This window comes from Anser cygnoides, chromosome 14 (assembly GCF_040182565.1).
Source record: "Anser cygnoides isolate HZ-2024a breed goose chromosome 14, Taihu_goose_T2T_genome, whole genome shotgun sequence".
In the NCBI taxonomy this organism is placed as follows: Eukaryota; Metazoa; Chordata; class Aves; order Anseriformes; family Anatidae; genus Anser; species Anser cygnoides.
Genome location: NC_089886.1, coordinates 17,509,243 through 17,535,235, shown reverse-complemented (window position 1 = coordinate 17,535,235; position 25,993 = coordinate 17,509,243). Strand labels below are relative to the sequence as shown.

The following is a 25,993-nucleotide window of genomic DNA, read 5'->3' as shown; positions in this document are numbered from 1 at the left end:
GGGATGTCTTCTAGAACCTCCTTTGAGTTTCTTCCAACAGTCTTCAAACAGCAAAAGCGCTGCAAGCAGTATATTGGGGGGGCATTGTTAAAGCCAGGTGAGGACAAAGCTCCTAGGCAGGATGGCAGTGCTGCGCAGGTGATGAGCAGTCTGTGCCAGCTTGGGCTGATGCCACCTCGTGTGGCCTTGTGCCGTCTCCTTGCTGACCCCACATGCTGTGGGGATGTGCTGCTGATGGCAGGAGTGTGCAAGGGCATGCTTTGGGATAGGACTGATGTGGGCAAGCTCTGCTACAGCAAAGCTAATCAATACAGAGGTAGATTGTGCGATGAAGTCTTCCTTGAGGTTGGTTGATATTTGGGCTTCTTTGTGGCACTACTACCAAAGGAATCATGTTCACAGGCAGCATGACTTGGCTAGCTATTACACTGGTAATAGCTCTACGGTGTTGGAAAAATGCTTAACTTGGAACAGGGTCATAAAAATAATAGGGAAAAAAAAAGTACTTGGGGAAAGGAAAAGAGGCTAGGGCCACTTAGATGGGACAGACTTTTCCCTTTCCTTCAAGTTGTTTTGAAGAAAATTTGGTTCTCCCCTGTATTCTGGATACTGAGAAACAAAGCTTCTGCGGGTGGTGGTATTTCTGTCACAGCCAGAAGTGTACACACTCTGCACACTACTTGAAATCGGTTCAAGTGAGATGTGGGGCTTCTTGGAATACAGCTTTTCAATACATCTAGTGTCAACATTCGTTTGTGTGTTTTGAAATTTCAGCCAAATTTAAGTTTTGTTTTCAACCAGAACATAAGTGTCAATTGCTTATTTAATATGACAAGTGCTTGAAGGAGAAATACACATCCCATGCAGGAACCCAGCTGCTGAGGAAAACCTCAGTAATATGAAGGTGTGCTTTGTATTGTAGTAACAGGGATAAATGGTTTCTGTTCTCAGTTCCTATTATGAAAATGTGTAAAAAAGGGTGATGGGATCTTAATGTAGACCCATTTGCATTCCATTCCTTTTGCACGTTTGTTTTTGTAGGGTAGACATATCAGTGCCTAAACAACTAACTTTTGAAGAGTGTTGCATGACTGGTGCACAACATTCAATAAGGCCTGAAATAGATGAGGGTAGTTAAATCAGAGCTCCAGGAGAAGGTTTAGACTTCCAGGATGAGAGTAATTAAAACAATTTGAATTGAATTTCCTCCAACCAGCACAGAATCACAGAATCATCCAGGTTGGAAGAGAGGTTGGAAGAGACGTCCAAGATCACAAAGTCCAACCTCTGACCTAACACTAACAAGTCCTCCACTGAACCATATCACTAAGGGCTACATCTAAACATCTCTTAAAGACCTCCAGGGATGGTGACTCAACCACTTCCCTGGGCAGCCCATTCCAATGCCCAACAACCCTTTCAGTAAAGAAGCTTTTCCTGATATCCAACCTAAACCTCCCCGGTGCAACTTTAGCCCATTCCCCCTCATCCTGTCACCAGGCACGTGGGAGAACAGACCAACCCCCACCTCGCTACAGCCTCCTTTAAGGTACCTGTAGAGTGCGATAAGGTCGCCCCTGAGCCTCCTCTTTTCCAGGCTAAACAACCCCAGCTCCCTCGGCCACTCCTCGTAAGACTTGTTCTCCAGACCCCTCACCAGCTTCGTTGCCCTTCTCTGGACTCGCTCGAGCACCTCCATGTCCTTCTTGTAGCGAGGGGCCCAAAACTGAACACAGCTAAAAGAATAAGTTGGGGGAGAAAGCACCACCATGTTGTGCTAATGCTTTGTGCTTCTCCTGCAAATTCAGTAGTTGTGTGTGTGCATACATCTGCGGGTATGCTGTTGTTGGCAGTAACTCTGTAGGACATGCCAGTTTGGCAGCTTGTTAATACGGACTTCATGTCTAAAGGGGAGCCTGTGGGTATCATTTAACTAAACATGGCAAAACAAAATGTAGAAGTCTCATTTAACCCTTAAGGCAAGGTCAAGAATGAGTTGTTATGCTTTATGTATATTTCTGTCCATCTAATGTGCATTAACTTCTCGCCACGCTCCCACCTCATCAGCTTGATGGTAGGCAATGGTAATACTGTAACATTGTGTAAGTAACTAAAATGTTACTCCTGTTGGTAATGGGTAAAAGTAGAAGTATTCTGGCCAATCTCAGTCATGATCCAAAAGTACGCTAAAATTAGTGGGAGAAAATTCCAACTGATGAAGCCTGATAATGGTCAAGCCTTATTGTTTGGTCATTTTTGCCAAGTGATGATATCTGAAAATAGTGGAGTCTGGAGTGTTGTTTGAACACAGCTGTAAGGTTTTGGGGTTGGTGGTGTTTAACTTTTAATTTTTTTCTTCATATATGCTGTGGTAAGATTAAAAAAAAAACTTTAAGTTGCTCCTTTTCCAAGTGAGTTTGGATTTTTCTCCAATACCATTGGCTGGTTTGTTACTTAAAAGTGAATTTTGTAGAAAATAGAAGTCCACAAAATTTTCAATGGTCAGTGGGGTTTCTTGACTGAAACTTTTTTCATTCTGTAGCTTTCAGAAAGGGGAAAAGTAGAGTGCAGAAACACTTGAATGGCATGTTTGATTGTTTGGTCACGTAGCATGCAAATGCTGGCTAATCCTTGGAGATGCTACATGGTGACTCCTCAGTCTGTTCAGATTTCTTCTCCTTAAAGCTTCATTGGTTGGGCAGGAGGAAGCTGAAGACTGCTTTGGGGTCTGTTATGGATCTAGAGACCTGAAGCATATTTACAGCTGTTTAAGATACCTGAAGGCCTAGGTCTGCCCAACTTGCCCGAGATAAACTGTCGTGTCCATGGGGTGGCTGGGGGCAGCAGAAATGTCTCCTCTGGATCTGAGCTGAACAAAGAATCCCAGAGTGATCAAGTAGCCACTTGTAAACCCCTCAGAGGTAGTAAAGCAACATGCTGATATTGGTCATAAGTGTTGCTTATTAAATGTAAACTGTACAAACTTGATTACATTTCAGTTCCTTTCCCAAAAGACTGTTTCAAGTATTTTTCCTCTTCATATGCTAGTTTCCTTGAATAAATGGGGCAGTTGAGAGGAAAGAGGGTTCTTATCTTTCTTTCAAAGGTTCCTGCCTAATGGCAAAGTATTATCAACAAGAGGCAGGGATATGCTCCTTAGAGCACGCTTGGGAGGAGACAGATAAATGCTGCTAGCTGCGAGCTTTGTTTTAGTAATGAACTGTGCTCAAGGAGTTCGCAGGAACTAAAGTAAACATGAAGGATGGTGTTTTTCAGGGCAGGGGACGGCAAATACTCCAGAGTTACTTCATGCTTTTCATAATTTACTTGACTACTGCTTTGTGATATTAGAGAAGATTAGGACTAATCTGGTAAAATATAAATGTAATAAATGTAATGATACTTGTTTCTAGAGAAATGAAATCTTATAAAAAACACCACTAAATCCAACACAAAATCAGCAACTTCCACCTCCCCCAAAAACTTTCAGCTCCTATGTTCAGAAAAAGGCAGATTATGGTATAACAAAGCACATCTGGATAAACTGATCTCAAACATGAGTTCTGGTTAATCTATTTCTGATAGTCATACAGCATGTATGCTGTGGCCAAAAAGACGGGGTCTTCGGTGGCAGTAGGGTCAAGTATTCTGTCAGATGTCCAGTGCAAAAACCATTCCCCCGAAGGTGGTGGTCGTCTCCACTCCCAGGAAAATGCTGCATCTTCTATCTCTGTATCATGTGTTTAATGGTTAACTTCCCATGTTTCCTAACCACGTTTTTTGTCTGTACGTGCCAGTTGCCCAGGAAAGATATCCACTCTGTGGGTAAGAATGTGTAATGCAGGATGACGAGGGTGGCTTAATTAGGTTTTGTGGTATGATGGTAGTAAAAGCACATTCAGCACTAACTTTAAGTGGGAATGGGGCAGAGGTGTGATAATTACATAAGACTGCAGAAGATGGTAGTGAGGCTGTTTTGCCAATAACCTGTATTCTCCTAAATCTGCTACCACTTCAGATTCCTCTAAGTACACTGCAGTATCAGTGAAGTTAAACAGTACCATTCAACAGATAATCAAACCATTTGCATACATGGCTGTGCATTGTGTATTTTGGCAAAACACTCTGTACTTAGGTTTCTTGTTTACTCCTACTTAATTTGGCTCTCTGTGGGGATGCTTCTGAAGGTATTATTTTAAATGGAGTAAGATGAAAAAAATCCATTGTAACTTCAGTTGTCCTATTTAAGTGGTTTGTTTTGTTGTCTGCTTGTTTTGGGACTCTAATTCCAAATTGTCTTGGATAGTGAAAGCTAGGCAAGAAATGAAGAGGGATGATGGGGGTAGGGATAACAAAGCTTGGTGCTCTTGATGAATCTGAATTTCATTTGTCCTTCCTTCTCCAGTCATTGGTGCATCTGTATATAGCCTGCACATTAGTGTGTGAGCTGGAACTATCTTCATTCTTAATGAAGTGGCTTAGTTGGTTTTTTTTCTGTAGAAAACTGCTAGAAGTGGTAAGTTGTCAAAGACCACAACGGAACGGTGCAGTCACAGGTCATACTGGGTCTGGCTGGGCTGGAGTTAACTTTCCCTGCATAAGCCCATACGGTGCTAACTGGAGGTGATGGTAAGGAAACTAATTTATGAAATGCGGTAATGACATTATCTTGATTGCTCTGAATGTGTTGTCCCGCATTATCTTGAAAATGCCAACATGTAGGCATGTCTGAGACACTGGATATTCAAATGCACATCTTTCACTTCTATGTACAAAAGCAACATGGCTTCATTTCATGAGGATCTCTGTGGGAAAGAAAATCTTCCAAATAGAGGGAAGCATACCGCTTTGTGTGTAGTTCATTCAAGCAGTTACGTTTACCATACTTTTACAAGATGGTTAGAAATGTACCTAAAAGTTAATGGTTTTGCTGATCAAATCTAGTAGGCACTGTGCAAATAAATTGAAAATAAGCACCTTTCTGATGAGGAATGGGAATCAAACTGCCTAGTAAAAACATCAGTGTTTGGTTTCTCTGGAAATGTAACTAGCAACAAAAAAGGGTGGTGGTCTCTATATGGACCTGAAAATGAGGTGAGGACTTGAGGACTTTTGGTTTCCAAAAACCTAGCCATATCTGGTCTCCCTGACATCTCCTTGCTACCTTGTTCTGTGCTTAAGTGTCCTACAGATTATGCCTGGTAATTTACAGTCACTGGTCTTTTGATCTTACAGTGGTTTTTTTTCAAATCAGTCAGTCTTCGGCAAATCTTAATGTTTTGGAGAATATGCTGGGGAAGCTAAAACACTTGTCAAAGAATCCTGGTACTCCAGTTTCTAGATAGTCTGCCCTTGGGACAGATGTCCTTTTTAGAGAGTTACTTTGAAGCTTCCCCTTTACTCAAGCCAGATTAAGGTAAAATGCAAATAAAGGATTTATTTTCATAATGCGCAGAACATACAACACAATTGCAAATGTTTATATAAAAGAAACAGATGAAGGTAGAAAGGGAGGAGGGCAGGCAAAGATAATTCTGAAAGTTTTGCTTTTTTCTTTATCCATTTGATTTGCCGTTGCTGTTTTCCTCAAACTTTATCAGGGATCTTTTTTCTGTCTATTGTATGTCTCAGTGTTTCACAGAAAGTGACCTCAAGGATGCTCTGAAGCACTTGTCATGGTGTTCACTTAGGTACAGTAATATTTTCAGGATGCGAATGCGATGCGTGGTAAAAGTGACTTTGAAGTAGCCAGTTACGACTGGTAGGATTAAAAAAAATTGTGCTAGAATGGATGTAAAACTTAGTGTTACCTGATGGGCCTGCAGTACTCCAGGAAGTCAGTTGTGGAAATCCTGCAATTACCACTTTGGATAGCAGATGTTTCAAAGGAACAGGATTTTGACATCACTTCAGTAGTCTTGTTCCTAGATGCACCAGCCAATGCTCTTCCCTGTCCCCTGAATACAATAGAATTTACCTTTTTTTTTTGCATTCAGGAAAACCGTGTGTAATTAGAAATGAAGGACTTAGTGTTTTCTATTTATTTTGAAATTAAAATAATTCATTGTTTTACTCCTGCCAGGGTGAATGTCCCCTGCTGTGAACCACAGCTGCTGTCACATGAGCTGACCATTCACCATCCTCCTTAGTGCTGGAGCATCAGTGACAAAGAAAGCTTTTTGCTAGCTTTGGTGTGTCTCACTAGGGCATTTTCCACTGGTATTGCCCTCTGCAGCATGTTTGTTTCATCTGAGAAGTGTACCAGTTCAGCTGGAGAAAGAAGGTTGGCGCTGGGTGCGCAGAGCACTGTCCTCTGAGCAGCAATGCTTTCAATAGGGCTGAATGAAGACCCCTTGCAGTGCAGCACTGATGGCAGATGTGAGGTAGACAAGTTATTGTTCTCAGATGATTTTTCAGTTAATGATCATGTAGTGCTTTGAAGAGGTAAAGTGCTGTATCATCGTTAAGCTTTATTGCCTATTATTTGGTTCCCCAACAGATTAGGCTAGATAAGGGTTTTTAAAATTTTCCTTGGGATTTTTTTCTAGTATGGTTGAAAGCAGAATGTGAACAGGGCTCTTTGGCTGTGACTGTTTAAATATGTGAGATTAAAAAAAAAGTCATGTTTTTAACTGTCTCATTAAAACTCATTGAAAAACACTTCATCTTGCAAGTGAAATAGTTCTACTGACTGAAATAAATCCAAAACAAGATTCTAGCTAGCTGTGAAGAGCTGGATTGAGCTAATTAATTTGTTGGGCTTGCCCTATATATACAAATGTATGTATTGTCTGGGTTTGGGCTTGGCTCAGTGTGGGCCTTGCTCCTTGTCTCACTTTTATCCTGTTAAATAAGTGTAGTGGTAAATTATGCTGTTTGCCTAAGTTAGAAGTAAGGTTATAAAATCATTTTTAATGACCTGAGTGAAGGATCTGGGAGAATTGTTGCAGATCAAGATCTGGAGCAGACCTAGATCTGTTAGTGGCTAGGCCTGAAATGGTAGGGAATGAATATACCTCATGAGGCAAAATTTTTTCTGGAAGGTATTGAAGTATTTATATTCAAAAACTTAATAGTAGAAGCCAAAATGCAAATGAAATAACCGAGTTTAAAACCAGACAAAGCAGCTAGGCTATAAACAGGTCACACTGAAACACTTGTGAATTTATTTTTATAATAAAAACAATAAAATATGCCATGTGAATCTCAAACTACCAAGCAGCTTAAAATGGTAATATGGTGCAGCAAACTCGATCATCTTATTGTGCTGGTTCCACCAGTCTCTGCATCTGTCAGTTAACTTCTGGCATGTGCAGAAAGTAAATTTGTCATTAGAAAGATCGAAATTTGTCTCTAAATTCTAACAGTAGTATGAATGTATCTAGGTTGAGCTGAATATTGTACAATGCATTCTCTGCTGATTAATTTGTCTATTCTAATTCTGTCTGATCTGGTATCTGACTTATTTAACACTGCAGGCCTGAGTTAATAACGTCCTCGGGGAATTGGACACTGCTGATGTTAAACCATCTTATTTGGAGGAGTAAAAGGGGACAAGGTATCTCTTTATACTTTGGGACCTTGGTAATAAGTTGCGGTATTCTGCATTCCCACTGTTAGCCTTAATAGGATTAGTTTTGGTATTATCAAAAGAGCAATTAACACCTGCAGATATGATCACAGATGGTATCAAAGAAGAGGAACTCAATTTTACAATGAAGCTCAGCCTAGATTTTTATATCTGAAACATCAGCACAAAATTGGCTACAAAACACAGTTGTGACCATCTATTTACATTTCTGGATTTAACTTGTTAAATTATGATGAAAACAATAGTTAGTGTGAATAATCATCACTTCCCAACTCAATCTGGGAGTCAGCATGCACTGAATGTAAGAAGGTATTCCCTGATGGGGCTGGGGGAGCTGGTCAGCTTTCCTCTTGAAATAGCAATGTTTGGCAAAAATGATGCTGTAGAAAAGGTTCTAAACTTGAAAGCAAGATCAGAAATCAATGTTGGCTGTGAGGGCTTGTAGGAAATATCCCACCAGATCTGAACATCTGTTTTATGCAGGTCTGAGGCACCATGAAACCCCTGGAATCTGAATTACATTGGAGTATATCTCGGACTGTTGGTGCACTGTGATACTCTTGGAATTCAATTGTTCTTTCATGAATGGTGTCTGTCACCTAGTCAGTGCTTCACTGTGCAAGTATTTTGCAGGAGGTTTTCAGAGCAGTTGCACCAGTTTTAGGATCCTTCTGGCAACTAGCAGGAGTAAGGCAGTGTTATAGCACAGATGGATACACCTGCTAGCTATGAATTAGGCTCTTGGCAGAATAGAGCTCACCAGGAGCAAATGCAAAACATTTTGAAGATGCTAAATCACATAGATCACATAGCAGTGAATTGTCTGCCATCATAGATCAGCTGTCACTGGTTCCTGAGTCAGTTTGGTGGTGGCTAGCGGAGGTAGGAATATGTTTGGAATGAGTATTGCTCTTGTACTTGCTTTGAGACTATTGTCTTTGTAAATAACAATCACAAGTGAACTTGTTACACTTATGGTGGAGAAGTTTTTGTCTCTGTCCTGGTGTTAAAATTTCTGTTGTCAGGAATATCCCATAAAACTAATTAAGTATCTCATAAAACTAATTAAAAAAAATCCATAGAACTATTACTGAAAGTCAAATCTTGTCGGAAGTTGTGATAAACCAAGAGTTAAAAGCTCCAGTCATCTTTTCCCATTGAGTAGAGCTATTACAAGATGATGCTTCCTTGTTTTAAATTTGTGAGATACTATATTATCTAATTGTATAATATTTCTAATGATCCTTGAGATGAAATAATTAAAGGGAAAATGCTTTCAAATTCATTTAAATGGTGCTAATGCATCAACCTTTAAGGAGAAAGGTTAGGCGTTTACTGCAGTTATAAATAAACGGTGGCTCAGTGACCTAGAATAAACTTAATGCTATTTTTAAGGTCATCTTTCTTGGTTAAAACTGAATCTATGACACTGAAAACACTCTGCACAAGGATGCATTTATAAAGTAAGTGCCCAATCTAAACAGTTCAAGATCGTTGTCAGCCTCTCCCCCTATTCTGCATGTAAATGAGTGAAGGAAACAAGATCAGAAGAGTAACTTATACTTAAGGCATGGTCAAGAAATGAGAAATGACTTTCAACTAATGTGTGTAAAACTACAAACATCAATAGTAGCTGGTCTTGCTGTGTTTTTTGGACAGATGGTTTTCATACTTTCTGAGGCTGCAGACTGCCTGTTGCCCCTATCCTACTTCCTGCCACATCGCATGTAGCTTGAGTGGTAAGGGGAAGACCCCAATGCACTTCTCAAGGGATACAGATATTGTATGTACAAATTCTTCATGTTGGTACTATGTTGGCAATTAATAGATAACTGCTTTTAAGCAACTTAGAAACTGATAGTGTAGCATTCATCATCATCACTGTGTAGGAAAGTGCTGGGAAGATGAGAGCAGTATTTGAAACAGCTTATAGGTGCCCTGCTGGCACATGGTGCAGGGAGTTTGATTTTTGTGCTGGGGAGCCCATACATGCTGTTCCTTGTCAGACTGGTACTTGGCATGAGCTGGGGCTGGAGCCATTGGTTGTAACTGAGTGACATGGGATTTGGTACCTTCCAGGTATCACCATGAACCCTGTGATGCCATTTTGGTTGGAGGCGTAGTACTGAAGTAGTCAAAACAATTAAAATGACAAGGATTTGGAGAAGTAAGTCATAGGTCAAATTGTAAGGAAAATATTTAAATTTGTTTTTCAAGTGAACAGAAAACTTTAGCCACTTTACTTCAGGTCAACTTCTCCTGTGTTATTTCTGGTAGTAATTTGTTAAATCAATCCTTGCTGTGTTTTCTGCAGCACCATGGATGTAACAGATTTATCACTGCCAGTGAGCTGAGAAACTTGGCTTCAGCCTCAGCATAGGCTTCTGGATCTGCAGCTTTTTGCAACCTAGAATATCTCGACTCAGAATTTGCACCCTAAGGTCCTCCCTCTCGTACCCCCTGTGGAAGAGGAGTTGTTTGAATCCTGGCACTTTTGTGTACTCTGCTTGAACTCTGCTTCTCTTTTCTGTGCTGGCCTGAGTAGGGAACAAGATAGAGGGTTGTGGCATGACCCTGTCTTAATCAGCTGGAACTCATAAGTAGTGTGTAGGAGTGCTGTGTGCAGATACTTGCTGTGTGGTAAAACCAATTGGCATGGCAAAGAGATGTCATTCTTGTTGTGAGTAGCATTCCATGTTTCAGCTGGGCTCCCAGGAATGCTGCTGCCTCTATATGGATGCTTTACCCTTATCGTAGGTGATAGCTGTGCTGTGCTGGATGAATAAAACTGCCAGTCATAGCTCTGGTGTGACTAAGTACCACTGTCCAAGCATTGAGATACATGAAGTACACATGAAATATGTTACAATACTTCAATTGCCATCTTACATTGGATCTTGAAGTATACATTATCAAGAATAGTGAGCTTAGGTAGGTTCACTGATGTTTGTAATGGGACCCAGCAAATCATGTGCAGTAAATGGTTAGCAATGTTCTGGAACTTTTTTTCAAGTTCCATATGGCTTCGAAAGCCACATTTCAGTCCATTAAAGCTTTCTTTCAGAGAATTATCTAGGTTGGAAGAGACCTCCACGATCACCGAGTCCAACCTCAGCCCTAACACTAACAAGTCCTCCACTAAATCATATCACTAAGCTCTACATCTAAACGTCTTTTAAAGACCTCCAGGGATGGTGACTCAACCCCTTCCCTGGGCAGCCTTCCATTGCCATTCCAATGCCTAACAACCCTTTCAGTAAAGAAGTTCTTCCTAATATCCAACCTAAACCTCCCCTGGCACAACTTTAGGCCATTCCCCCTTGTCCTGTCACCAGGCACGTGGGAGAATAGACCAACCCCCACCTCGCTACAGCCTCCTTTAAAGTAACTGTAGAGAGCGATAAGTTCGCCCCTGAGCCTCCTCTTCTCCAGGCTGAACAACCCCAGCTCCCTCAGCCGCTCCTCGTAAGACTTGTTCTCCAGACCCCTCACCAGCTTTGTTGCCCTTCTCTGGACTTGCTCGAGCACCTCCATGCCCTTCTTGTAGCTTAGTGTAGATGCACTTCAGCTGGGCCATTGCCAGCTCCCTTGGCCTTGACACTGTTCCCCCTGACACACCTCTAATGAGCCTTATTCCATCCCCTTTCCTACCTAGTTTAAAGCCCTCTCAATGAGCTTTGCCAGCTCCTGGGCTAGTGTCTGTTTTCCCCTTTGAGACAGGTAGGACCCATCTGCAGTTAGCAGGCCGGGTGCTGAGTGAAGCACCCCATGGTCAAAAAAAACCACAAAATTTCTGTGTTGGTACCAGCCTCTGAGCCACTTGTTTATCAGGTGGGCTTTCTGAGTCCTATCTGTACCCCTCCCCTGCCACTGTAGGGATGGAGAAAAGCACGACTTGTGCTCCCGCTCTGTCTACTAATCGTCCCAGTTCCCTAAAGTCCCGTTTAATAGCCTTCAGGCTTCTCTCTTCAATATCATCAATATCATCACTGCCAGCCTGGACTATCAAAAGAGGATAGTAGTCAGAGGGGCGAACCAGGTTAGGAAGCTTTCTGGCAATGTTCCTGACCCTGGCCCCAGGGAGGCAGCAGACTTCCCTACAGGTAGGGTCAGGCTGACAAATAGGGCCTTCTGTTCTTCTGAGAAGGGAGTCGCCTACAACGATCACCCTTCTTTCCTTCTTAGTGGAGGCAGTCCTGAGGCGTGGAGTTGACTTCCTTGCCCTAGGCATCCTCCTGGGTAGACGGTTCACCTCATCTTCACCCACTGGTCTCTCAAGCTCCAGGGCCTCAAACCTCTTGTGTATGGGCACCTGGTGAGGCAGGGCTGGTAGGGAGGGGGGTTGCCTGCGATGTCGAGCAGGGACCTGTCTCCATTCCTCCTCAACTCCTAGGTCCCCTCCCTCTGCTCGACAGGGCAGAGGGTCCACCACTGTTTGGGGTGTCTCACCCCAGTGCCCTTCCTTCAAGCCTTGCAGGGAGTTGCCCCACAGGTCTATCTCCCGTTCGCACTCCCTGATGGCCCTCAACCTCTCCACCTCTTCCTTGAGCTCTGCCACCAGGCTGAGCAGATCGTCCACCTGCTCACACCTCACACACGCAGTGTCCCTGCCGCCCTCAGAGGGCACCAACAGGGCCAGACACTCCGTGCATCCAGAGACCTGAACTGCCCCATTTTTGATCGGGCACTCAGTTTGGGTGGCCACAGACTGTCTAAAAAGAGCTCTCTACCTAGTGCGGTTTACCATATAGGTAGGCAGCCGATAGATGAGTTGTTCTTGTCAGCGAGGCAGAACGCTCTGCCCTGCCCGCGCGATCTGCCCCGCCTCGCCCTACTACTGCGCCTCGCCCTGTTTGCCGCCCTTCATAGGGGCTGTCTTTAAACAGCTGGGGAGCGGCGCTGCTGGCTCCGCCTACTCCTCGTCAGCCTCCCTCACGAGGGCTGCCGAGTCCTGGTGGCTCCCTCGGCTGCTTCGAGTGGCCTCGATGCCGCAAAAAAGCCCTGCCCGCCTCCATTCCCCACTCCGCAGCAGAACGCGTCTGTCCCGGTACTGGTCACTTCAGTGAGTGGCTGCGAAATAGGAACTACTGAAAAGTGTTCGTACCTTCTTCATCTGTAACAAATGAAAAAGTAAAAAAAAAAAAAAAGAAAAAAAAATTAAAAAAATTACGTGCATCACTGTCAAGTTGAACATCTTGAAGGTTCCTGAACTATGAATTTAATGAGTTGCACTGCAACTAGCTTGTAACAGCAGATAATTAAGTTTCTTCTGGAGATTATGTACCTCTTGTTAATTAATAATAAATATCCACCAAAAAAAAAAAGACAATTAAAATTGATGCTGTCTATTACTTCAGGGTTCCAGATCGAAAGCCTCTTGTTTTTCCCTTCTGGAATTCATGAGGTCTTGTCATTAAGATGAACTCACCTGGTATGTGGTAATAAGGACACTTTTCTGAAATAACCCTTTTGCACTGTTTCCGAGTGGAAGGTAGGATTCAAATCTTATTCTTTTGAGTACAGCTATGAGGCATAAATGGTAAGTGTCCTTTCCTGCTTGTGTTCTGCAGCCCTGTTGTGGCCGTGTTACTGATGCTTTAGAACCTGAGCACACGTTCTTCCTAACGAATGGTTTCCCACTCTGGGACTAATACTCCATAGCAGTGGATTAGGTGGTTCAGCTTAAATATGGTACAGCAATGTTATGCACCTCAAATTGAACTCTTATGCAAAACATTAAGCACAAAGATAGAATAAACATTTTTAATTCACGTATGTACTCTTTCCAAGTGGAACAATGTGGAATGAGAATCAAAGACTTCATTTAATTAAAGCAAAACAGATGAGTTGTGCTGTCAGCCAGTGCTGTGAAAGGGCACCTTCCAAACCAGGCCCCTTCCTTCAGTGGGAAGGGGTGGATTGCTCATGAGCACCTTGTGAAGAGCTGGTGGATGCGAGCCATGGCTGAATCAGAAGCCGTGGGGCTGTACCGCCATAGTCCTGGCTGTACAAATGCGCTGTCTTCTCTTGATCATCTTCTGGACCATAGAACTGTTGTTTCTTTTCAAACTTGAAGTTATTTTTTGACAGTTCAAAAAGCTTTTTTTTTTAAATGAACGAAAACTGCTTAGAATTACTCTTCAAAATCATTAGAGAAATAGCAGCAACAGTTTCTGAAAAAAAGTGAAAGTAATTACTTTCACTTCTGCTTTTTTTGGTATCATTTGAGGCAGAAGTCTGACTAAAGGCAAGGAGTCAGTGTCAACTGGCCAGTTAAATCCCCAAACTCCAGACTCTGTACCCTTGACAATGTAAATCTTACAGATTCTGTAGAGCTGCCATGGTATAACAGCGTTGCAGAGGTGTGGGCAGCAGGCTCCTTAGGGCAGGCACCAGCTTTTGCTTGGTGTTTGTGTAGTCGCTAGTACATGGAGCTGTGACAGGAACTCTTATAGACTTTGGAATACCAATAAGATTGTACAGCTTCGAGTGTGTTTTTTTTTGGGGGGGGGGGGGGGGGGGGGGGGGGACCAAACATACACAAAAAACCACAATGAACCATTTTCAGTGTAGAATTGAAACTGATTATTTCCTTTTAGATATCTCACTTACTTTGGAGAATTAAACTATTTCACCTTTCCCCCCCTTAGTTTAGCTTTTTTCTATTGTTGGAATATTTTCTCGTTTTTCTGCTTCCCATGGTCAAATGCAATATTGTCAGAATTCAATAGTTCATAGTCTTAGGATAAGTCTGAATGAGCTTTTAGGGCAGACACCTAGGTTTGCTTCGGGGGAAAAAAAAAAACAAAACAAGAATTAAGTAGAACTGTTTCAAGACTTCTGATGTTTTCAAAAAGTTGCTGAAGATGAGAAAAAGATGAGAAAATTACATGTAACAAAGCATTGCAACAATGATGTTTCTTAGTATATTTGGTGCTTATGTAATATCAGTGCGTAGATTTAGTATTTGACAGAATTGTGTGAAGGGAAAATCAAAGCAGCTCCCAAAACACCTCCACAGCAAATAAGAGCTTGAAAGAAAATAGAAAATATTGCTTTCTTTGACCACTAGGTGATACTCTTGCTCAATTTATTCATTTCATCAAGGTCATTTATATAAAGATTAAAAATGTTGCACACTGAATCTCTTAAAGAATAGGATTCATGTAAAAAGATCTCTTCCTGAAGATGAAATGAAACTTTACTGTTTTTCTAGTTGATAAATATTTGAATTGTAACAAACCTTTTCTATTGCTGTTTCGGATTTATTTTACTTCAATTAGTCCCAAACTAACATAAGGTTGAATAGAGTAAATGCACACATTTAGTTTATTAGGCTGCCTCAGTGACACCAAACCAATTAAAACTGCTGGAGTTTGGTGTAGACTGAAGTGTTAACATTTGAAGTTTGACTTCATCATCTTAATAGAGAAAAGCTCAAATATTTTCCCTCCAAAGTATCTTTAAATGACTATACTAAAAACTCATGTTTTTTTTGTATGCATAGTGATGCATTATAATGTTTAGGTTATTTGAAAAGACTGGTTCATACCAGGGTTGTAAGAACTCAAAACACTTAATACCATAAAAAAACACTTAATACCATAAATATCAAGTCTTGCTAACACTGAAATCCTTTATGGAGAGTTTATAACGACTTGTGAAGACATCACCAGTGATAGGGTATGTGGCTTTACCAAGCCATTCAAAAGAAAACTAATGTTTGTTGTATTGGAAACAAAACTAATACCTCTGTTTTTATGCCAGAAAATGGCATAAAATAAAGTGTAGTATGTGCGTAATAAAATATGAATGTGAAAACAAGTACAGAAATAAATGAATTCTATGGAAATACTGTGCGTATCACTGCAGTGTTGGGAGTGAAAGTAACTATCCAGGTTTTATTTATCTGTAAACTATTTGCTGAATGTTCTTATTAGTACCTTAACTTTTCCAAAGCTCAGTTGCTGGATTGTAAAATCACAACTGAGTTCATGTTTTTGGTGCATTTCAGGATGATTAGGGCACAGAAATGGGGTGTTGTTGTCATGAGCTGAAGTCCTGGATCCATTAATGACACATGCATTCTTTTTCCAGCTCTGGCAACAGTCCTACCTCCTTCCCCTACCAGTCTGCAGGGTGTGCAGATGCTTTCTAAAAAGCTCCCAAATGAACTGTTAAGGTTACTTTTATTAAGGTTACATTGGCTTCTGCTTAGTGCTGATTCCTGGTACATCGTCCAAGGTTGTTGTTCAAATCTGAGCGAGTTGTCTTTCCTGGCCTCGACAAAATACAGAATATATTACTTGGCTTACTGGGGGGGATTGTTTTCACTACTGGAAAGATCACTAATCCTCATATCAGGATTTGTCTATGGTCAGGAATGAATTCTCTTTACTCTTGATCTTATTTGCAACAGGAAAGAGTAAAAGTTCTCTTGGCTTAAAAATAAATCTTAAGCCTCTTCCTTGCACATCAGGGGTGAGTGTGGTTGGTTTTGGTGTGTGGTTTATAGCTTCATGAAGTTGCCCTCTTGGACATAGTCAGGTCCCAGTCCTCTGTGAAAAGACCATTCCATGGTTTGTGAGCCTTTCTGCAGGCGTGACCATCGAAACTAGAGCTGCTCGAGAGGGTATCCAGCCCCACTGCCCCTACCCTGCCACTGCCTGCATTGCCTTGTGTCTACCAGTTCTACTGCTTCTAAAATAAGTTGTTGCAGATCCATAGCACACAGAGCTCCTTGGAGGAAGCAGCTAGAACTGGCTGTGCCTGTAGCTGGCCAACACAGGCAATAAAAGCTGACAAGGAGAGTTTTGAAGAGAGGGACAGAGAAGAGATGTTCAGAGAACACACTTTTCAGCTTGAGGAACCTTCATCTTCTGCCAATGCCATCTAAGGCATCAATGTATTTAAGCTTCGGCTGAGAGAGAATAGCAAGTCAAAAACAGCCAAAAGTAAGGAATTGGGGGAAAATATTGCTGTGACACTTTGTGAGGAGTCAGGAAAATGAACATGTGCAACCCTGAACGGTTAGGCACTCTGTGATGAGCAGCTGGGAAGCAAGCTAAGTGGCATCTGCAGTTATACACGTGTTTATATACTACGTTACATTCAGAATGTGACTTAGAGCTCGTTCAGATACAAGTGGAACACTAACCTCAAACTTGACCAGTTGCCTTTTTTTTTTTATTATTAGTTCCTACTGCCCCTGTGGGCTATATCTGGCCCCTGTGGTGTGGAATCAAAACGTCTTACTGTGTACTCACCCCAAACCCAGCAGGCATGGGAGAAGAACTGCTATAGCTGTGTCAGAAGGACTGCTGGAAACTTGGGCCAGAACTTTGATTTCTGGTACCTAGCTGGCTACAGTTCAATTTGCTAATGTAGGTGAATGGTTTCTTCACTAGGTTTTGTATTTTGGTCTGGAATTTACTATTAGTTTTGGCTCATTGAAAAGAATGCAAAGTGTGGGTACTTGCAAAGAAATATGGAACTTAAATGGGGAGATCTAAACTCATGAAAAAGGTTTTGCGGTCATCTTCTGCAATTCGATTTCATATTACTGTCCTCTGGCTGTCATAGGTGAGAATGGATGGGCTTTTACTACTGCCTGTAGAGGTTTTCACATGAATTTCATGGTCCCGTCTTTCTGTCATCTGTTCTGTCCTTATTCAGTTGCTTATTGGTTAAATAAGACTAGCAAATGATATCCTCATAAAGAAATAGGGCTCGAATCCAAGCCTGATTTAGAATCCAGCTTTGCTTTGGCTAAATGCGTTCTGCAGCTATGCAGTTGCTCTTTGAATAAGGTCACTCACTCTTATACTTGTTATGGAGCTGCGCAGTGGCAGCAGTAGAAAAAGACACCAGATAGCAAGGATGGCACAATGACTCTGCTGAACTTTGTAAACTTCATAGTATCAATCTTATTAGCATCTAATGAAAGGGAGCACAATATATATGACGGAACTGAATCTGGGTGATCTGAATCTTTTCTGTTTTAAGAGAAAATGGGGAGGGTCTTGTTTGTATTCAACTACTTAAAGGGAATTTTGAGACAAGATAGGCTTCTGGAACTGTAGAGCAAAAGGATAAAGGCGACCTGGCATAAGATAGAGCAAGAGAAATTCCAGTTTATAGCAGGCAAGTCAGGAAACCAGCATGGTGGAGCAAGGACCTGCTGGTCAAACTGAAATGTAAGAAGGAAATGCACAGGCAGTGGAAGCAGGGACATGTGGCATGGGGAGAATACAGGGATGCCATCCAGATGTGTAGAGAGGGATTAGGAAAGTGAAGGCACAGATGGAACTGACCTTGGTGAGGGATGCAAAGAAAAACAAGAAGGGATTCTAGAGGTACATTGGCCAGAACAGAAAGGCCAGGGAGAGTGTTCCCCCTCTGATAAATGAGGAGGGAGAACTGGTAACTGCAGACATGCAGAAGGCTGAGGTACTCGCCTTTGCCTTAGTCTGCACTGCCAGTCAGGCTTCCCAAGTCTGTTTCCCTGAACCATAGATGGAGGCTGGGGGAGCCAAGTCCCTCTCACTATAAGCAAAGAGAAGGTTTGAGGCCACCTGGTGAAACTGAACAGGTACAAGTCTATGGGGCCTGATGCTGTGCATCCCAGGGGCCTGAAGGAATTGGCTCATGGAGTTGACAAGTCTTCTTTATCATATTTGTGAAGTCCTGTCAGTCAGGTAAAGTCCCTGGTGACTGGAAAAAGGGGAACATCACTCCCACTTTTAAAAAGGGCAGAAAGAAACCTGGGGAACTACAGACCGATGAGTCTTACCTCTGTGCCTGGCAAGATCACGGAGAAGATCCTCCTGGAAGACATGTCAAGGCACATGCAAGACAAAGACAAGGAGGTGATCCAAGACATGGCTTCACCGGAGCAGATCGTGTCCGTACAATCTGGTGGCCTTCTCTGATGGAGTGACTGCATCAGTTGATAAGGGAAGACCGACTGATGCCATCTACCTGGACTTCTGTAAGGCCTTTGACACAGTCCCACATGACATCCTGCTCTCCACATTGGAGAGAGATGGATTTGAAGGCTGAGCTGTTCAGTGGACAGGGAATTGACTGTGTGGCTGTACCCAGAGAGTAGCGGTCAGTGGCTCTATGTCCAGGTGGAGGCTGGTGACGAGTGGAGTCCCTCAGGGCTCTGTCCTGCAATAACTTTAACAGTGTCACAGAGTGGGATTGAGTGCACTCAACAAGTTTGCAGATGACACAAAGCTGAATGGTGCAATTGATAAAAAAGAAGAGAGGGATGCCATGGACAAAAAACTCGATGGGATCCAGCAGCGTGTGCCAGCAGCTCTGCAGGTTGGCTGCATCCTGGGCTGCATCAACAGAGGGGTGGCAAGCAGGGGAGGGAGGGGTTTGTGCCCCTCTGCTCTGCCAAGTGTGTGTACATTTGTACTGCTTGGTCCTTACCTGGTGAAAACTGTTTTTGGATGTCATCTGTGTGTCTCTGGCACATCTCCAAGGAAACATGGAAAGTTTGAGCTTTGTCCTTGTCTGGGAAGGAGTCAGTTCTGTGTAATTCTGAGATGAGTGTCACTATATTTTAAAATTGCTTATACAATCTAGCTGGACTTTCAGAAGGGATGGTGTGTCTCGTTCTTCTAATATGTTAGAAAACCTATTAACCACTGCCAAGCTCACTTATGCATAACTTGAATTTCTGGTGCATGTCTTGCTGTATTTTTGTATGTATGTAACTTCTGCTTTATGTAACTGCAGTATGCATGTAGCTGTTAGGAGTCTGAAGCCACCAAGTATTTCTGAGTTTCATAATTCTTTTACTGTATTCCACACCACTGAAGCTGCACAAAAGCAGACTTTCCTGTCATTTTTAACTCTAACACAAACAATAGTAATTTCTCTGCTTCAACAGGTTAAAAAAATAAAAAAATGTACTGTACTAGGATAAAACGCTCCATTAACAGAAGACTCTACTAAGCAGTGTGACAAAAGAAACACTGATCTTTTGTGTTTTCCACACCTACCTCAACGTGTGAGGTATCCTAAAGAGCTTGAAAGAACAAAAAGCATATTTCCAGAAGTTAAATTTATTTTCCAAACTTTGAATATTCTTTAAGGGAAAGAAATACCACACTTATCCTTATGTTGATCTCATTAATGATGAAAGTTGAGAAATAGTAATGATTGGTACATATATGCACTACTCAGTTTCTGGCTGATTTGATTTTATCCTTGAATAATTCACATAAATTATTTGGCTCTATAGTTGGAGCGTGAAGAACACTTCTGGAAATCTAGACATTTATTAGTAACTAAAGTATATACTTTCTCATCTAATTTCTTCTGGAGAGGTTTTATTTCAAAACTGAGATGTGAATGATATGTTTAGTAACAACTACTTTGTAATTCTTGTGCTCTGTGTGTACTGAAGTCATACTTTTAATACAGATTTAACCAGGGGGTTATATTCCTTAAATTTTCAAATGAAGATTTGTTCAGGGTATGTGCTTTATGTAAAATAGCTGTTAACAACTTGAATGTAATATCAGAAAGATTTCTATTTTTTTTTCTTTTCCCAGAATCAGGTATCAAGTAAGCAAAAGTCTGATACGAGATGATTAGAACGTAGATGGTATTTCTGAATTGGGCACTAAGAACATCTAGAATATAAAGGTAATTGTTCTCCACTGGTTCAGTTTGCATTTAGGAAGAGGTATGCATGAGTAGTGTGAACTTAAAGTACTTTCTTTACAATTAAAATCATGGGTTCAGAAACACTATTTCCAGGGTCAGGAGCCGTTTCCCGTATCAATTCCCCTTAATGGTTTGTACTCTGGGTTCCTATGCTAGGATGCCATGTTTTCTACAGTGATAACAAAAGCCAACTGCCATCAGATAAACACAAAGGGTACTCATTTTTCTTCCAAACATACACCTTGCCTATTATGTTGTCACAGCATTTAATGTATAATGCAGTTTGTTGCATAATACTGTCACATATGAGAGTAAAATGACTCAGCTGGTAAATCTGTCATTTGTTTCTGTTGGGCACAATGTAAGGCGGCACTGGAACATGGAAGGAATCCAACAGACCACCAGCAGCAATGTTTATAGTAAATCTCGGGCATCTTAATTGTTTTCTTCATATTTACCTTTACAGGAGAAAGACCAATTGCTTTTCCTTTTCTGTTTAATCACTAATGACATAAGTCAGGAAAGAGGAATAGTAGAAACAGACCAAATGAAAGCTTGCCAGATGGCTGGAGGGGCAGTGCAGGTCCTGGAACATGGTCGAGTGTCTTGCACGTGGCGGGGGGGGGGCGGAATGGGTTAGCTAGTGGGGTTAAGATGAGCCACAGAAGATGGAACTAGGGATCCTCAGTTACTGGGTGAAACATGTATCTGGCACCTGGTAATCCCTTGAATAAATGAATGCAGTTGTTCTGCTTTCAGTGTGTGAAAGCAAGTTACTGCTTACCACTAGGCAGCAGCTTTTACGTGTGGCTTCTCACAGGGCTCTCCGACAGCACACGTGTCCTGATCGAGTTAGTGCAGGCACACAGATATTGAAAGTCTTTGGCATGAGAGAAATTGGTGCTACTGCAGAAGGGAAATGTGGACATAAAGGGCTCATTTCTGACTTCTTATGGAGCAGCAGAACAGCCTCTGCGTTAGTGAGGGCAGCATTTGAGCCCTAGTATAATGCTCCATTAATGCATGTGACTGCTTCATTAAACATGCTGGCATGACAGGATAACTGTGCCGTTTCATAACAAAAGCTCTTACCTAGTGATGGACGCAATGACGAAAGGTCAATTTCTGATGAGTACGAACAGTCTCTTGCCCGAACCTCCTTTTTTAAGAAACTAAACTGATGGACACAGTGAGTGACAAGTCTGGTAGACTCATCTGTGAGCATGCTCGAACCACCAATGTGTCTTGCCCATCAGTTGACCATTCCATAGGACTTTTCTAGTTGCTGGTTAAGTGTTTTTATTGTGTAGCCACACAGCATAGTATAAACAGGGAAAACATGGACTCCTATCTGCATTAATGCTGAGTTATTCGATGTTTGAAACTAGCCAGCCAAGTTTAGGATAGGAATATAAATCCTTGTTAGATTAAATGAGACCTAGTGACTTTTTTCTTCCCTTAATTCTCAGCACCTGAAACTGTATGGTGTAAGGAACATGAGGTTTTTTTTTTTTTTTAACAGTTACTGTTTTTTATGTCTCTGTTATTAGCACAAGTTTTTCCATGTCCACAGCTGGAACCCTAGACTCTCTGCAGTAGAAATAGCAAATACGCAGGCATAATACCTGCTCTGCACTTGTGAAAATGTCTGCCTTAATGTGAACTTGGTGAAAAAATACTATTTCAGGATAAAAAATATTATTAAAAAGAATGTTATATTATTAATAAGAATACTTATTCCTGAGTGAATCCATACTAATGCTACATAAACAATCTAAATCACTTATGTTTTGACAGAACACTTTTGCTCTCCATTTTCCTAATGTTCTTTTTATTTTATGCTCTTTCAGGAGAAAACTTCTCCGTTTCTCATCAGAGTACATCAAATACAGCACTCCTTCTGGTAAGAATATCTGATTATTTTACTTACATTATAAAACATAATTCTCTGACTTGCGACATATTCAGCTGTTTTTATTTTCAGTATCTGCATTTAACAGTCCCGTCTTCTTTTCAGCAGCACTTTAATTCCTTTTATTCTTTTGTTCGCATCTCCTCTGCTTTCTGAATTTATTCTGCAACTTCATGAACAATGCTGTAAATCTTTCTGCAGTCAGTATTTCCGACAGTTTCAAACAGCATGTGGTATGTCAAATCCAGGGGTTCCAAGATCTACCTTTTAATCCTTTTGTGCTTTTGTTCATTCTATGAAGTTCTTGACATCATTAGTTGTGTCAAATTCAAGCATGTTGCCCTAGCAAACCAAATACAGTAATGAATTTGCAGTGGAAAAGGAAAATGTTCATGAGACCCTTTACTAACTACAGTACGTCTTGCCATTTAAAGAACCTATTTACTACTGGGGTTTGTCAGGAGTGTCCTATTCTTTCTCTTTCCAGGAGCATGTTACATTTCTAGCTCTGTAATAATTACATTTTACACTTAGAATGGGTTTGAAAGTACTGTCTAATTATGTTATATGTTGCTTTCTGTGTTTTGTGTAATAAGCTTCATGTGCTAGTGCAGAAAGTTGTTATTGCGCTTAGTCATGGTTGGTTCAGCAATAGATACCGCTTCAGGGTTAACCTGATGTGGAAATAAAGTATTGGTACATCAGGATGCATCACCTCACTGCTTTTCTTGTTCTGTAGATCTAGAAGCTGGCAGGGAAATTTTGTGTTTCCCTTTTTAGGGAAAATTAACAATGGATTATTCTGTGACTGAGCTCTATTTGACCATTTTCTCAGAATTAAGGGTGGTATCTGTTGTTAAATAAAGACACCTATGAAAAAAATAAGAAAAAATACATTCTTTAATACAAATAGTAGAGACCTAACTCTTTGAGTTATTCGAGTTAGGAGAATTAATAATTTTAATAGCAGAAATAATTCTTATACATGCAAGACGTATCCTCACAACTGCTGCTGAGTGTGTAGCTTTCATCCTTAGCTGATTTCCATTTTTGTAAGATAAACGATAGCTTCTTACACAGCACTGAACCTCTTGGCTGATAGGCTTTGGGTGTATTTGACCTATTCTGATACTTTATAGTGATCCTTTGTCTTTTTAATGGAGTTTGGATCAAGATTCATAAATTTTCTGAATCTCAGAATTACTAGGATATTCTGGATCTGGGCTTTTAATGTCTTTTTTTCCTACTGATAATTTTTTAAAAGAAAAAAGCTACCAATTCAGGTTCTTAAGAACAGAATAAAGGGATATATTCTAGATGACATTCTGAAATAATATGCATCTCTTCCTTTTGACACTTGTTTATTTATAAATAGAGTGCTTCGGTATAAGGTGGCCATCAGGGATCACAGAAGCCTATGCTAAATAGCTATGAAGCATGTGTGCAATTCACCACGAAGGGAGCAATTCTTGAATGTGTAACTTAAAAGAGAATTATGCTTACAAAGGTGAACTATCCCCTCATAAATACATGAAGTACATGCCCATGTACTTCAATGTAGAACACATAAGTGCATAGTGTGTAAAATCATTTCAGGTTTCCAAACAGATTGCCTTCCCCCTCTATTCCCCCCCACCCCACACCTCCCCCCAGAAAAAAAAACTGACAGCCACAAACACTGAGAATTATGCACCAACACTTCAATATATTAGCAAATTAATTCTGAACTAGAGAAACGTTCAGAAGATGACAGTGGAGATCTCATAACAGAAATATAAGAAATAGCATCTGTCAAATTGAAAGGAGTGCAATTGAAATAAGTGGAGAGAATTCGTAGTGCCTGATTTCAAAATGAGGTTTTGGATTTTCTAGGTCTATAGAAGCTTTTTCATGTGTTCAGAAATGGAAAAATTGAATGCTGACCCTAAGCAAGACCTGATAATTTTAGCTGTGTAGGTTGGAGGGTCCAGCTTTCTCATCTTTCATGTGCCGGTAATAACAAAAGTTCTATTTCTTTTTAATTTGTCGGTCTAGGAGAAAGCATTTTCTTTTAAATGAATGCATTTGTTGACTTGTGTTGCTGATCTCTGTTTGTATGTCCACTTTCTATTACACTCAGCCAATTTATTCAAAAAACACAAACCAATTCTTCTATCATAACTGGTACTGCAGTCTACTTAGTCTGGGGAAAGAGCTGCATTCTATTGTGTGTGGGGGTGACCTCCTGAAGTCCTTCCAACCTGAATTATTTTCTGATGCTGTGATTCATATTGAAGTACAATTCTGTGGACCTACATTTTAATGAACAGTTTGCCAGCAAACACATCAGTCTGAACTGCACTCTTTCTGTACATAGTCTGGACAGGATTTAGCTCAATTCAATGAGTGAATGCACGGCAAATGAATATCTTGATGCTTTCCCTCCCTCCCCCCCGAAGTTGTTAATTTTGGCAATAGAATCTCCCATGTCAAGTTAGGCTCGGTGCCTGGTCTTAAGTTTTGGGGAATCGTATTTATGCACTTGGAAATACAATAAAATGTAAGATGATTGATCTATTTTCAGAAGAAACAAAAACAAGCTGGTTTTATAGTTCGTTATTAAGCATACCTGCCAGTGGTCATGGTATACTTACAGATCTGCCTATGAAGTCTGATATATGTAAATCTTGGCAATGAGCAAACTAAAGATTCATAGTACTATGTCGGTAAAGACTCACCCATTTTTCTTGCTATCTGTTCTTGTTTTGTTTTAAGATCTCTGCTGTATCCAAAATATCACCACCTTTGCTCAGAGTGGAAAGAAGTGAGGAAAGCATTTACGCTTTATTTAAAATAATTTATTAACTTGTTCATCCAGAATTACTGAAGTCGGGTGAAGGTTTGGACTGATTGCACTTAAGCAAAAAGATTGGTTAGAGTTCTCTGAAGGAAGTTTTCTTGCAGTTTAGTTTAGTTGAACAAGGCAAAATCTTTGTTGCCTTCTCTCTCAGAATTAGTTAAGAAAAGCATGTTGTCCATTGCTTTGAGTGTGTTTCAGTGACAGAGTCTGTATTCATGCTCATTCCAGGAAGCATGTAAATATATTAATCTTGGTTCATAGTCCCAAACCATCATTCGTCCAGTGATCTCCTATTATAAAAAATTGACTAAGCCTCAAGACATAACACTTCTGTGAAATATGTAAGAAAGACGCAGGGGCCACTTCACACAGCACTGATATACAGTCACCTTTGGAACAGAAACTGGCAGTTGTTTAGCTGTGTGCTCTCTGATGAGCACTATATCCAGCTGAAGCTTCATTCTGATTTTAGGGTGCTGAGAAAGTATTAGTACTGGCACTGGACCAGCATGTTTAGGTCAATAGCACTCTCCTAACAAAATGAACTGGGGAAATTTGTCAGACAGGAGTTAGGATCTTACTTTCTGCCTTTTTAAAAACAAAAACAAGACCAAAAAAAAAAGAAAGCCGAAACCAACACATACAAAACAAAGATACTAGACTTTGAAATGACAAAGTATCACTTGCTAACTGACTGATGCTTCTCTGTGTTACTCAGGTATTGATTTGAAGTCTCTTCAACATTGATTGAACTTAGTTCACAGAACTTGACAAGACTTTGGCTCAAGACACAGGATAAACTCAAATGTTTGGGATACTTGAGACAGCTATGTTGATATTAGCAGGTGATGTTTTCTACCACTGTGATTTGACTCTCAAATCATTTGGCGGCAACAAGAAAGAAGTGTGTGAAATTATTAATAGGATATTGAATGAAGAAGCATCTGTTTGTCCAGATGTTTTA

General features: G+C 40.9%; 1 protein-coding gene across 4 annotated transcripts in view; it reads left to right on the top strand.

The window, feature by feature from the left end:
- The window catches only part of TENM2 (teneurin transmembrane protein 2), a 1,595,068-nt gene that overhangs the window by 18,538 nt on the left and 1,550,537 nt on the right, over window positions 1-25,993 (top strand). For all 4 annotated transcript variants that reach the window (XM_066977122.1, XM_066977125.1, XM_066977123.1 and 1 more), the window contains exon 2: window positions 22,129-22,181. The gene's annotated coding sequence lies outside the window, so the exon portion shown is untranslated. The remainder of the gene's footprint in view (window positions 1-22,128; window positions 22,182-25,993) is intronic.